A 10,000-nucleotide genomic window follows, 5' to 3' on the forward strand; every position below is an offset into this window, starting at 1 on the left:
TGCCGTCAGCTGTTTTCACATTTCCCAGGCTTTGGCTGTATGGAAAACAGCTGTCAGTGGATTGGTAAGCACTGACACATCATTGTCTCAGCAGTGTTTTCATTGATGCATTCAATTGGATCAAATAATTACATGTTTAGAGGAGGAAAATGTACCATATTTCCCTCTGAAATGGAATGAAGCAGTAGCATAAAACAGCATGAAGTGGAGACAGGAAGCGAAGGACTAGCCATTTACATTGCTCCACCTTAACAGACAGCCTGCATGATCGGAAAAGCAGAGACAGGCTGCTGGTTTTTTTCAACCCTCTGTCTCCACTGAAGAAGCTGCAGCGCCGCCTGGTGTCTGTAGAGAGAAGTCAAAAAGCTTACAGCACCTGGTATTCCCAGGCGGTCTCCCATCCAAGTACTAACCAGGCCCGACCCTGCTTAGCTTCCGAGATCGGACGAGATCGGGCGTGTTCAGAGTGGTATGGCCGTAAGCCACACGTGCACCCCGAAAAAGGCCTTTTAAAGATGCCCTCAGATGGCGTTTCATTGTTTTGCCTTGGAGTGCAGGTAGGGTACGTCCAGAAATAAAGCAAATCCTGTTACCAGGATGAAAAATGAGCCTTCATAGCAAGCTCTGCCGTCACCTGTTTTCACATTTCCCAGGCTTTGGCTGTATGGAAAACAGCTGTCAGTGGATTGGTAAGCACTGACACATCATTGTCTCAGCAGTGTTTTCATTGATGCATTCGATTGGATCAAATAATTACATGTTTAGAGGAGGAAAATGTACCATATTTCCCTCTGAAATGGAATGAAGCAGTAGCATAAAACAGCATGAAGTGGAGACAGGAAGCGAAGGACTAGCCATTTACATTGCTCCACCTTAACAGACAGCCTGCATGATCGGAAAAGCAGAGACAGGCTGCTGGTTTTTTTCAACCCTCTGTCTCCACTGAAGAAGCTGCAGCGCCGCCTGGTGTCTGTAGAGAGAAGTCAAAAAGCTTACAGCACCTGGTATTCCCAGGCGGTCTCCCATCCAAGTACTAACCAGGCCCGACCCTGCTTAGCTTCCGAGATCGGACGAGATCGGGCGTGTTCAGAGTGGTATGGCCGTAAGCCACACGTGCACCCCGAAAAAGGCCTTTTGAAGATGCCCTCAGATGGCGTTTCATTGTTTTGCCTTGGAGTGCAGGTAGGGTACGTCCAGAAATAAAGCAAATCCTGTTACCAGGATTAAAAATGAGCCTTCATAGCAAGCTCTGCCGTCAGCTGTTTTCACATTTCCCAGGCTTTGGCTGTATGGAAAACAGCTGTCAGTGGATTGGTAAGCACTGACACATCATTGTCTCAGCAGTGTTTTCATTGATGCATTCAATTGGATCAAATAATTACATGTTTAGAGGAGGAAAATGTACCATATTTCCCTCTGAAATGGAATGAAGCAGTAGCATAAAACAGCATGAAGTGGAGACAGGAAGCGAAGGACTAGCCATTTACATTGCTCCACCTTAACAGACAGCCTGCATGATCGGAAAAGCAGAGACAGGCTGCTGGTTTTTTTCAACCCTCTGTCTCCACTGAAGAAGCTGCAGCGCCGCCTGGTGTCTGTAGAGAGAAGTCAAAAAGCTTACAGCACCTGGTATTCCCAGGCGGTCTCCCATCCAAGTACTAACCAGGCCCGACCCTGCTTAGCTTCCGAGATCGGACGAGATCCGGCGTGTTCAGAGTGGTATGGCCGTAAGCCGCACGTGCACCCCGAAAAAGGCCTTTTAAAGATGCCCTCAGATGGCGTTTCATTGTTTTGCCTTGGAGTGCAGGTAGGGTACGTCCAGAAATAAAGCAAATCCTGTTACCAGGATGAAAAATGAGCCTTCATAGCAAGCTCTGCCGTCACCTGTTTTCACATTTCCCAGGCTTTGGCTGTATGGAAAACAGCTGTCAGTGGATTGGTAAGCACTGACACATCATTGTCTCAGCAGTGTTTTCATTGATGCATTCGATTGGATCAAATAATTACATGTTTAGAGGAGGAAAATGTACCATATTTCCCTCTGAAATGGAATGAAGCAGTAGCATAAAACAGCATGAAGTGGAGACAGGAAGCGAAGGACTAGCCATTTACATTGCTCCACCTTAACAGACAGCCTGCATGATCGGAAAAGCAGAGACAGGCTGCTGTTTTTTTTCAACCCTCTGTCTCCACTGAAGAAGCTGCAGCGCCGCCTGGTGTCTGTAGAGAGAAGTCAAAAAGCTTACAGCACCTGGTATTCCCAGGCGGTCTCCCATCCAAGTACTAACCAGGCCCGACCCTGCTTAGCTTCCGAGATCGGACGAGATCGGGCGTGTTCAGAGTGGTATGGCCGTAAGCCACACGTGCACCCCGAAAAAGGCCTTTTGAAGATGCCCTCAGATGGCGTTTCATTGTTTTGCCTTGGAGTGCAGGTAGGGTACGTCCAGAAATAAAGCAAATCCTGTTACCAGGATGAAAAATGAGCCTTCATAGCAAGCTCTGCCGTCAGCTGTTTTCACATTTCCCAGGCTTTGGCTGTATGGAAAACAGCTGTCAGTGGATTGGTAAGCACTGACACATCATTGTCTCAGCAGTGTTTTCATTGATGCATTCAATTGGATCAAATAATTACATGTTTAGAGGAGGAAAATGTACCATATTTCCCTCTGAAATGGAATGAAGCAGTAGCATAAAACAGCATGAAGTGGAGACAGGAAGCGAAGGACTAGCCATTTACATTGCTCCACCTTAACAGACAGCCTGCATGATCGGAAAAGCAGAGACAGGCTGCTGGTTTTTTTCAACCCTCTGTCTCCACTGAAGAAGCTGCAGCGCCGCCTGGTGTCTGTAGAGAGAAGTCAAAAAGCTTACAGCACCTGGTATTCCCAGGCGGTCTCCCATCCAAGTACTAACCAGGCCCGACCCTGCTTAGCTTCCGAGATCGGACGAGATCGGGCGTGTTCAGAGTGGTATGGCCGTAAGCCACACGTGCACCCCGAAAAAGGCCTTTTAAAGATGCCCTCAGATGGCGTTTCATTGTTTTGCCTTGGAGTGCAGGTAGGGTACGTCCAGAAATAAAGCAAATCCTGTTACCAGGATGAAAAATGAGCCTTCATAGCAAGCTCTGCCGTCACCTGTTTTCACATTTCCCAGGCTTTGGCTGTATGGAAAACAGCTGTCAGTGGATTGGTAAGCACTGACACATCATTGTCTCAGCAGTGTTTTCATTGATGCATTCGATTGGATCAAATAATTACATGTTTAGAGGAGGAAAATGTACCATATTTCCCTCTGAAATGGAATGAAGCAGTAGCATAAAACAGCATGAAGTGGAGACAGGAAGCGAAGGACTAGCCATTTACATTGCTCCACCTTAACAGACAGCCTGCATGATCGGAAAAGCAGAGACAGGCTGCTGGTTTTTTTCAACCCTCTGTCTCCACTGAAGAAGCTGCAGCGCCGCCTGGTGTCTGTAGAGAGAAGTCAAAAAGCTTACAGCACCTGGTATTCCCAGGCGGTCTCCCATCCAAGTACTAACCAGGCCCGACCCTGCTTAGCTTCCGAGATCGGACGAGATCGGGCGTGTTCAGAGTGGTATGGCCGTAAGCCACACGTGCACCCCGAAAAAGGCCTTTTGAAGATGCCCTCAGATGGCGTTTCATTGTTTTGCCTTGGAGTGCAGGTAGGGTACGTCCAGAAATAAAGCAAATCCTGTTACCAGGATGAAAAATGAGCCTTCATAGCAAGCTCTGCCGTCAGCTGTTTTCACATTTCCCAGGCTTTGGCTGTATGGAAAACAGCTGTCAGTGGATTGGTAAGCACTGACACATCATTGTCTCAGCAGTGTTTTCATTGATGCATTCAATTGGATCAAATAATTACATGTTTAGAGGAGGAAAATGTACCATATTTCCCTCTGAAATGGAATGAAGCAGTAGCATAAAACAGCATGAAGTGGAGACAGGAAGCGAAGGACTAGCCATTTACATTGCTCCACCTTAACAGACAGCCTGCATGATCGGAAAAGCAGAGACAGGCTGCTGGTTTTTTTCAACCCTCTGTCTCCACTGAAGAAGCTGCAGCGCCGCCTGGTGTCTGTAGAGAGAAGTCAAAAAGCTTACAGCACCTGGTATTCCCAGGCGGTCTCCCATCCAAGTACTAACCAGGCCCGACCCTGCTTAGCTTCCGAGATCGGACGAGATCCGGCGTGTTCAGAGTGGTATGGCCGTAAGCCGCACGTGCACCCCGAAAAAGGCCTTTTAAAGATGCCCTCAGATGGCGTTTCATTGTTTTGCCTTGGAGTGCAGGTAGGGTACGTCCAGAAATAAAGCAAATCCTGTTACCAGGATGAAAAATGAGCCTTCATAGCAAGCTCTGCCGTCACCTGTTTTCACATTTCCCAGGCTTTGGCTGTATGGAAAACAGCTGTCAGTGGATTGGTAAGCACTGACACATCATTGTCTCAGCAGTGTTTTCATTGATGCATTCGATTGGATCAAATAATTACATGTTTAGAGGAGGAAAATGTACCATATTTCCCTCTGAAATGGAATGAAGCAGTAGCATAAAACAGCATGAAGTGGAGACAGGAAGCGAAGGACTAGCCATTTACATTGCTCCACCTTAACAGACAGCCTGCATGATCGGAAAAGCAGAGACAGGCTGCTGTTTTTTTTCAACCCTCTGTCTCCACTGAAGAAGCTGCAGCGCCGCCTGGTGTCTGTAGAGAGAAGTCAAAAAGCTTACAGCACCTGGTATTCCCAGGCGGTCTCCCATCCAAGTACTAACCAGGCCCGACCCTGCTTAGCTTCCGAGATCGGACGAGATCGGGCGTGTTCAGAGTGGTATGGCCGTAAGCCACACGTGCACCCCGAAAAAGGCCTTTTGAAGATGCCCTCAGATGGCGTTTCATTGTTTTGCCTTGGAGTGCAGGTAGGGTACGTCCAGAAATAAAGCAAATCCTGTTACCAGGATGAAAAATGAGCCTTCATAGCAAGCTCTGCCGTCAGCTGTTTTCACATTTCCCAGGCTTTGGCTGTATGGAAAACAGCTGTCAGTGGATTGGTAAGCACTGACACATCATTGTCTCAGCAGTGTTTTCATTGATGCATTCAATTGGATCAAATAATTACATGTTTAGAGGAGGAAAATGTACCATATTTCCCTCTGAAATGGAATGAAGCAGTAGCATAAAACAGCATGAAGTGGAGACAGGAAGCGAAGGACTAGCCATTTACATTGCTCCACCTTAACAGACAGCCTGCATGATCGGAAAAGCAGAGACAGGCTGCTGTTTTTTTTCAACCCTCTGTCTCCACTGAAGAAGCTGCAGCGCCGCCTGGTGTCTGTAGAGAGAAGTCAAAAAGCTTACAGCACCTGGTATTCCCAGGCGGTCTCCCATCCAAGTACTAACCAGGCCCGACCCTGCTTAGCTTCCGAGATCGGACGAGATCGGGCGTGTTCAGAGTGGTATGGCCGTAAGCCACACGTGCACCCCGAAAAAGGCCTTTTAAAGATGCCCTCAGATGGCGTTTCATTGTTTTGCCTTGGAGTGCAGGTAGGGTACGTCCAGAAATAAAGCAAATCCTGTTACCAGGATGAAAAATGAGCCTTCATAGCAAGCTCTGCCGTCACCTGTTTTCACATTTCCCAGGCTTTGGCTGTATGGAAAACAGCTGTCAGTGGATTGGTAAGCACTGACACATCATTGTCTCAGCAGTGTTTTCATTGATGCATTCGATTGGATCAAATAATTACATGTTTAGAGGAGGAAAATGTACCATATTTCCCTCTGAAATGGAATGAAGCAGTAGCATAAAACAGCATGAAGTGGAGACAGGAAGCGAAGGACTAGCCATTTACATTGCTCCACCTTAACAGACAGCCTGCATGATCGGAAAAGCAGAGACAGGCTGCTGGTTTTTTTCAACCCTCTGTCTCCACTGAAGAAGCTGCAGCGCCGCCTGGTGTCTGTAGAGAGAAGTCAAAAAGCTTACAGCACCTGGTATTCCCAGGCGGTCTCCCATCCAAGTACTAACCAGGCCCGACCCTGCTTAGCTTCCGAGATCGGACGAGATCGGGCGTGTTCAGAGTGGTATGGCCGTAAGCCACACGTGCACCCCGAAAAAGGCCTTTTGAAGATGCCCTCAGATGGCGTTTCATTGTTTTGCCTTGGAGTGCAGGTAGGGTACGTCCAGAAATAAAGCAAATCCTGTTACCAGGATGAAAAATGAGCCTTCATAGCAAGCTCTGCCGTCACCTGTTTTCACATTTCCCAGGCTTTGGCTGTATGGAAAACAGCTGTCAGTGGATTGGTAAGCACTGACACATCATTGTCTCAGCAGTGTTTTCATTGATGCATTCGATTGGATCAAATAATTACATGTTTAGAGGAGGAAAATGTACCATATTTCCCTCTGAAATGGAATGAAGCAGTAGCATAAAACAGCATGAAGTGGAGACAGGAAGCGAAGGACTAGCCATTTACATTGCTCCACCTTAACAGACAGCCTGCATGATCGGAAAAGCAGAGACAGGCTGCTGTTTTTTTTCAACCCTCTGTCTCCACTGAAGAAGCTGCAGCGCCGCCTGGTGTCTGTAGAGAGAAGTCAAAAAGCTTACAGCACCTGGTATTCCCAGGCGGTCTCCCATCCAAGTACTAACCAGGCCCGACCCTGCTTAGCTTCCGAGATCGGACGAGATCGGGCGTGTTCAGAGTGGTATGGCCGTAAGCCACACGTGCACCCCGAAAAAGGCCTTTTAAAGATGCCCTCAGATGGCGTTTCATTGTTTTGCCTTGGAGTGCAGGTAGGGTACGTCCAGAAATAAAGCAAATCCTGTTACCAGGATGAAAAATGAGCCTTCATAGCAAGCTCTGCCGTCACCTGTTTTCACATTTCCCAGGCTTTGGCTGTATGGAAAACAGCTGTCAGTGGATTGGTAAGCACTGACACATCATTGTCTCAGCAGTGTTTTCATTGATGCATTCGATTGGATCAAATAATTACATGTTTAGAGGAGGAAAATGTACCATATTTCCCTCTGAAATGGAATGAAGCAGTAGCATAAAACAGCATGAAGTGGAGACAGGAAGCGAAGGACTAGCCATTTACATTGCTCCACCTTAACAGACAGCCTGCATGATCGGAAAAGCAGAGACAGGCTGCTGGTTTTTTTCAACCCTCTGTCTCCACTGAAGAAGCTGCAGCGCCGCCTGGTGTCTGTAGAGAGAAGTCAAAAAGCTTACAGCACCTGGTATTCCCAGGCGGTCTCCCATCCAAGTACTAACCAGGCCCGACCCTGCTTAGCTTCCGAGATCGGACTAGATCGGGCGTGTTCAGAGTGGTATGGCCGTAAGCCACACGTGCACCCCGAAAAAGGCCTTTTAAAGATGCCCTCAGATGGCGTTTCATTGTTTTGCCTTGGAGTGCAGGTAGGGTACGTCCAGAAATAAAGCAAATCCTGTTACCAGGATGAAAAATGAGCCTTCATAGCAAGCTCTGCCGTCACCTGTTTTCACATTTCCCAGGCTTTGGCTGTATGGAAAACAGCTGTCAGTGGATTGGTAAGCACTGACACATCATTGTCTCAGCAGTGTTTTCATTGATGCATTCGATTGGATCAAATAATTACATGTTTAGAGGAGGAAAATGTACCATATTTCCCTCTGAAATGGAATGAAGCAGTAGCATAAAACAGCATGAAGTGGAGACAGGAAGCGAAGGACTAGCCATTTACATTGCTCCACCTTAACAGACAGCCTGCATGATCGGAAAAGCAGAGACAGGCTGCTGGTTTTTTTCAACCCTCTGTCTCCACTGAAGAAGCTGCAGCGCCGCCTGGTGTCTGTAGAGAGAAGTCAAAAAGCTTACAGCACCTGGTATTCCCAGGCGGTCTCCCATCCAAGTACTAACCAGGCCCGACCCTGCTTAGCTTCCGAGATCGGACGAGATCGGGCGCGTTCAGAGTGGTATGGCCGTAAGCCACACGTGCACCCCGAAAAAGGCCTTTTAAAGATGCCCTCAGATGGCGTTTCATTGTTTTGCCTTGGAGTGCAGGTAGGGTACGTCCAGAAATAAAGCAAATCCTGTTACCAGGATGAAAAATGAGCCTTCATAACAAGCTCTGCCGTCACCTGTTTTCACATTTCCCAGGCTTTGGCTGTATGGAAAACAGCTGTCAGTGGATTGGTAAGCACTGACACATCATTGTCTCAGCAGTGTTTTCATTGATGCATTCGATTGGATCAAATAATTACATGTTTAGAGGAGGAAAATGTACCATATTTCCCTCTGAAATGGAATGAAGCAGTAGCATAAAACAGCATGAAGTGGAGACAGGAAGCGAAGGACTAGCCATTTACATTGCTCCACCTTAACAGACAGCCTGCATGATCGGAAAAGCAGAGACAGGCTGCTGGTTTTTTTCAACCCTCTGTCTCCACTGAAGAAGCTGCAGCGCCGCCTGGTGTCTGTAGAGAGAAGTCAAAAAGCTTACAGCACCTGGTATTCCCAGGCGGTCTCCCATCCAAGTACTAACCAGGCCCGACCCTGCTTAGCTTCCGAGATCGGACGAGATCGGGCGTGTTCAGAGTGGTATGGCCGTAAGCCACACGTGCACCCCGAAAAAGGCCTTTTGAAGATGCCCTCAGATGGCGTTTCATTGTTTTGCCTTGGAGTGCAGGTAGGGTACGTCCAGAAATAAAGCAAATCCTGTTACCAGGATGAAAAATGAGCCTTCATAGCAAGCTCTGCCGTCACCTGTTTTCACATTTCCCAGGCTTTGGCTGTATGGAAAACAGCTGTCAGTGGATTGGTAAGCACTGACACATCATTGTCTCAGCAGTGTTTTCATTGATGCATTCGATTGGATCAAATAATTACATGTTTAGAGGAGGAAAATGTACCATATTTCCCTCTGAAATGGAATGAAGCAGTAGCATAAAACAGCATGAAGTGGAGACAGGAAGCGAAGGACTAGCCATTTACATTGCTCCACCTTAACAGACAGCCTGCATGATCGGAAAAGCAGAGACAGGCTGCTGGTTTTTTTCAACCCTCTGTCTCCACTGAAGAAGCTGCAGCGCCGCCTGGTGTCTGTAGAGAGAAGTCAAAAAGCTTACAGCACCTGGTATTCCCAGGCGGTCTCCCATCCAAGTACTAACCAGGCCCGACCCTGCTTAGCTTCCGAGATCGGACGAGATCGGGCGTGTTCAGAGTGGTATGGCCGTAAGCCACACGTGCACCCCGAAAAAGGCCTTTTGAAGATGCCCTCAGATGGCGTTTCATTGTTTTGCCTTGGAGTGCAGGTAGGGTACGTCCAGAAATAAAGCAAATCCTGTTACCAGGATGAAAAATGAGCCTTCATAGCAAGCTCTGCCGTCACCTGTTTTCACATTTCCCAGGCTTTGGCTGTATGGAAAACAGCTGTCAGTGGATTGGTAAGCACTGACACATCATTGTCTCAGCAGTGTTTTCATTGATGCATTCGATTGGATCAAATAATTACATGTTTAGAGGAGGAAAATGTACCATATTTCCCTCTGAAATGGAATGAAGCAGTAGCATAAAACAGCATGAAGTGGAGACAGGAAGCGAAGGACTAGCCATTTACATTGCTCCACCTTAACAGACAGCCTGCATGATCGGAAAAGCAGAGACAGGCTGCTGGTTTTTTTCAACCCTCTGTCTCCACTGAAGAAGCTGCAGCGCCGCCTGGTGTCTGTAGAGAGAAGTCAAAAAGCTTACAGCACCTGGTATTCCCAGGCGGTCTCCCATCCAAGTACTAACCAGGCCTGACCCTGCTTAGCTTCCGAGATCGGACGAGATCGGGCGTGTTCAGAGTGGTATGGCCGTAAGCCACACGTGCACCCCGAAAAAGGCCTTTTGAAGATGCCCTCAGATGGCGTTTCATTGTTTTGCCTTGGAGTGCAGGTAGGGTACGTCCAGAAATAAAGCAAATCCTGTTACCAGGATGAAAAATGAGCCTTCATAGCAAGCTC

General features: G+C 47.7%; 16 non-coding genes across 16 annotated transcripts; all 16 read right to left on the bottom strand.

The window, feature by feature from the left end:
- Nucleotides 1–364: 364 nt before the first annotated feature.
- Nucleotides 365–483, bottom strand: LOC140997148 (5S ribosomal RNA). Its single transcript, XR_012179108.1, has one exon. It is a non-coding gene; the product is annotated as a 5S ribosomal RNA (ribosomal RNA).
- A 506-nt stretch (nucleotides 484–989) lies between these two features.
- On the bottom strand, nucleotides 990–1,108 carry LOC140997150 (5S ribosomal RNA). The gene has a single exon (XR_012179109.1). It is a non-coding gene; the product is annotated as a 5S ribosomal RNA (ribosomal RNA).
- A 506-nt stretch (nucleotides 1,109–1,614) lies between these two features.
- On the bottom strand, nucleotides 1,615–1,733 carry LOC140997420 (5S ribosomal RNA). Its single transcript, XR_012179363.1, has one exon. It is a non-coding gene; the product is annotated as a 5S ribosomal RNA (ribosomal RNA).
- Nucleotides 1,734–2,239: 506 nt separating this feature from the next.
- Nucleotides 2,240–2,358, bottom strand: LOC140997151 (5S ribosomal RNA). The gene has a single exon (XR_012179110.1). It is a non-coding gene; the product is annotated as a 5S ribosomal RNA (ribosomal RNA).
- Nucleotides 2,359–2,864: 506 nt separating this feature from the next.
- On the bottom strand, nucleotides 2,865–2,983 carry LOC140997152 (5S ribosomal RNA). Its single transcript, XR_012179111.1, has one exon. It is a non-coding gene; the product is annotated as a 5S ribosomal RNA (ribosomal RNA).
- Nucleotides 2,984–3,489: 506 nt separating this feature from the next.
- On the bottom strand, nucleotides 3,490–3,608 carry LOC140997153 (5S ribosomal RNA). The gene has a single exon (XR_012179112.1). It is a non-coding gene; the product is annotated as a 5S ribosomal RNA (ribosomal RNA).
- Nucleotides 3,609–4,114: 506 nt separating this feature from the next.
- LOC140997422 (5S ribosomal RNA) lies at nucleotides 4,115–4,233 on the bottom strand. Its single transcript, XR_012179364.1, has one exon. It is a non-coding gene; the product is annotated as a 5S ribosomal RNA (ribosomal RNA).
- A 506-nt stretch (nucleotides 4,234–4,739) lies between these two features.
- LOC140997154 (5S ribosomal RNA) lies at nucleotides 4,740–4,858 on the bottom strand. The gene has a single exon (XR_012179113.1). It is a non-coding gene; the product is annotated as a 5S ribosomal RNA (ribosomal RNA).
- A 506-nt stretch (nucleotides 4,859–5,364) lies between these two features.
- Nucleotides 5,365–5,483, bottom strand: LOC140997155 (5S ribosomal RNA). Its single transcript, XR_012179114.1, has one exon. It is a non-coding gene; the product is annotated as a 5S ribosomal RNA (ribosomal RNA).
- Nucleotides 5,484–5,989: 506 nt separating this feature from the next.
- On the bottom strand, nucleotides 5,990–6,108 carry LOC140997156 (5S ribosomal RNA). Its single transcript, XR_012179115.1, has one exon. It is a non-coding gene; the product is annotated as a 5S ribosomal RNA (ribosomal RNA).
- A 506-nt stretch (nucleotides 6,109–6,614) lies between these two features.
- Nucleotides 6,615–6,733, bottom strand: LOC140997157 (5S ribosomal RNA). The gene has a single exon (XR_012179116.1). It is a non-coding gene; the product is annotated as a 5S ribosomal RNA (ribosomal RNA).
- Nucleotides 6,734–7,239: 506 nt separating this feature from the next.
- On the bottom strand, nucleotides 7,240–7,358 carry LOC140997416 (5S ribosomal RNA). Its single transcript, XR_012179359.1, has one exon. It is a non-coding gene; the product is annotated as a 5S ribosomal RNA (ribosomal RNA).
- A 506-nt stretch (nucleotides 7,359–7,864) lies between these two features.
- LOC140996936 (5S ribosomal RNA) lies at nucleotides 7,865–7,983 on the bottom strand. The gene has a single exon (XR_012178906.1). It is a non-coding gene; the product is annotated as a 5S ribosomal RNA (ribosomal RNA).
- Nucleotides 7,984–8,489: 506 nt separating this feature from the next.
- Nucleotides 8,490–8,608, bottom strand: LOC140997159 (5S ribosomal RNA). The gene has a single exon (XR_012179118.1). It is a non-coding gene; the product is annotated as a 5S ribosomal RNA (ribosomal RNA).
- A 506-nt stretch (nucleotides 8,609–9,114) lies between these two features.
- Nucleotides 9,115–9,233, bottom strand: LOC140997160 (5S ribosomal RNA). The gene has a single exon (XR_012179119.1). It is a non-coding gene; the product is annotated as a 5S ribosomal RNA (ribosomal RNA).
- Nucleotides 9,234–9,739: 506 nt separating this feature from the next.
- LOC140997411 (5S ribosomal RNA) lies at nucleotides 9,740–9,858 on the bottom strand. Its single transcript, XR_012179354.1, has one exon. It is a non-coding gene; the product is annotated as a 5S ribosomal RNA (ribosomal RNA).
- Nucleotides 9,859–10,000: the final 142 nt, after the last annotated feature.

Source organism: Pagrus major, chromosome 5 (assembly GCF_040436345.1).
Source record: "Pagrus major chromosome 5, Pma_NU_1.0".
NCBI lineage: Eukaryota > Metazoa > Chordata > Actinopteri > Spariformes > Sparidae > Pagrus > Pagrus major.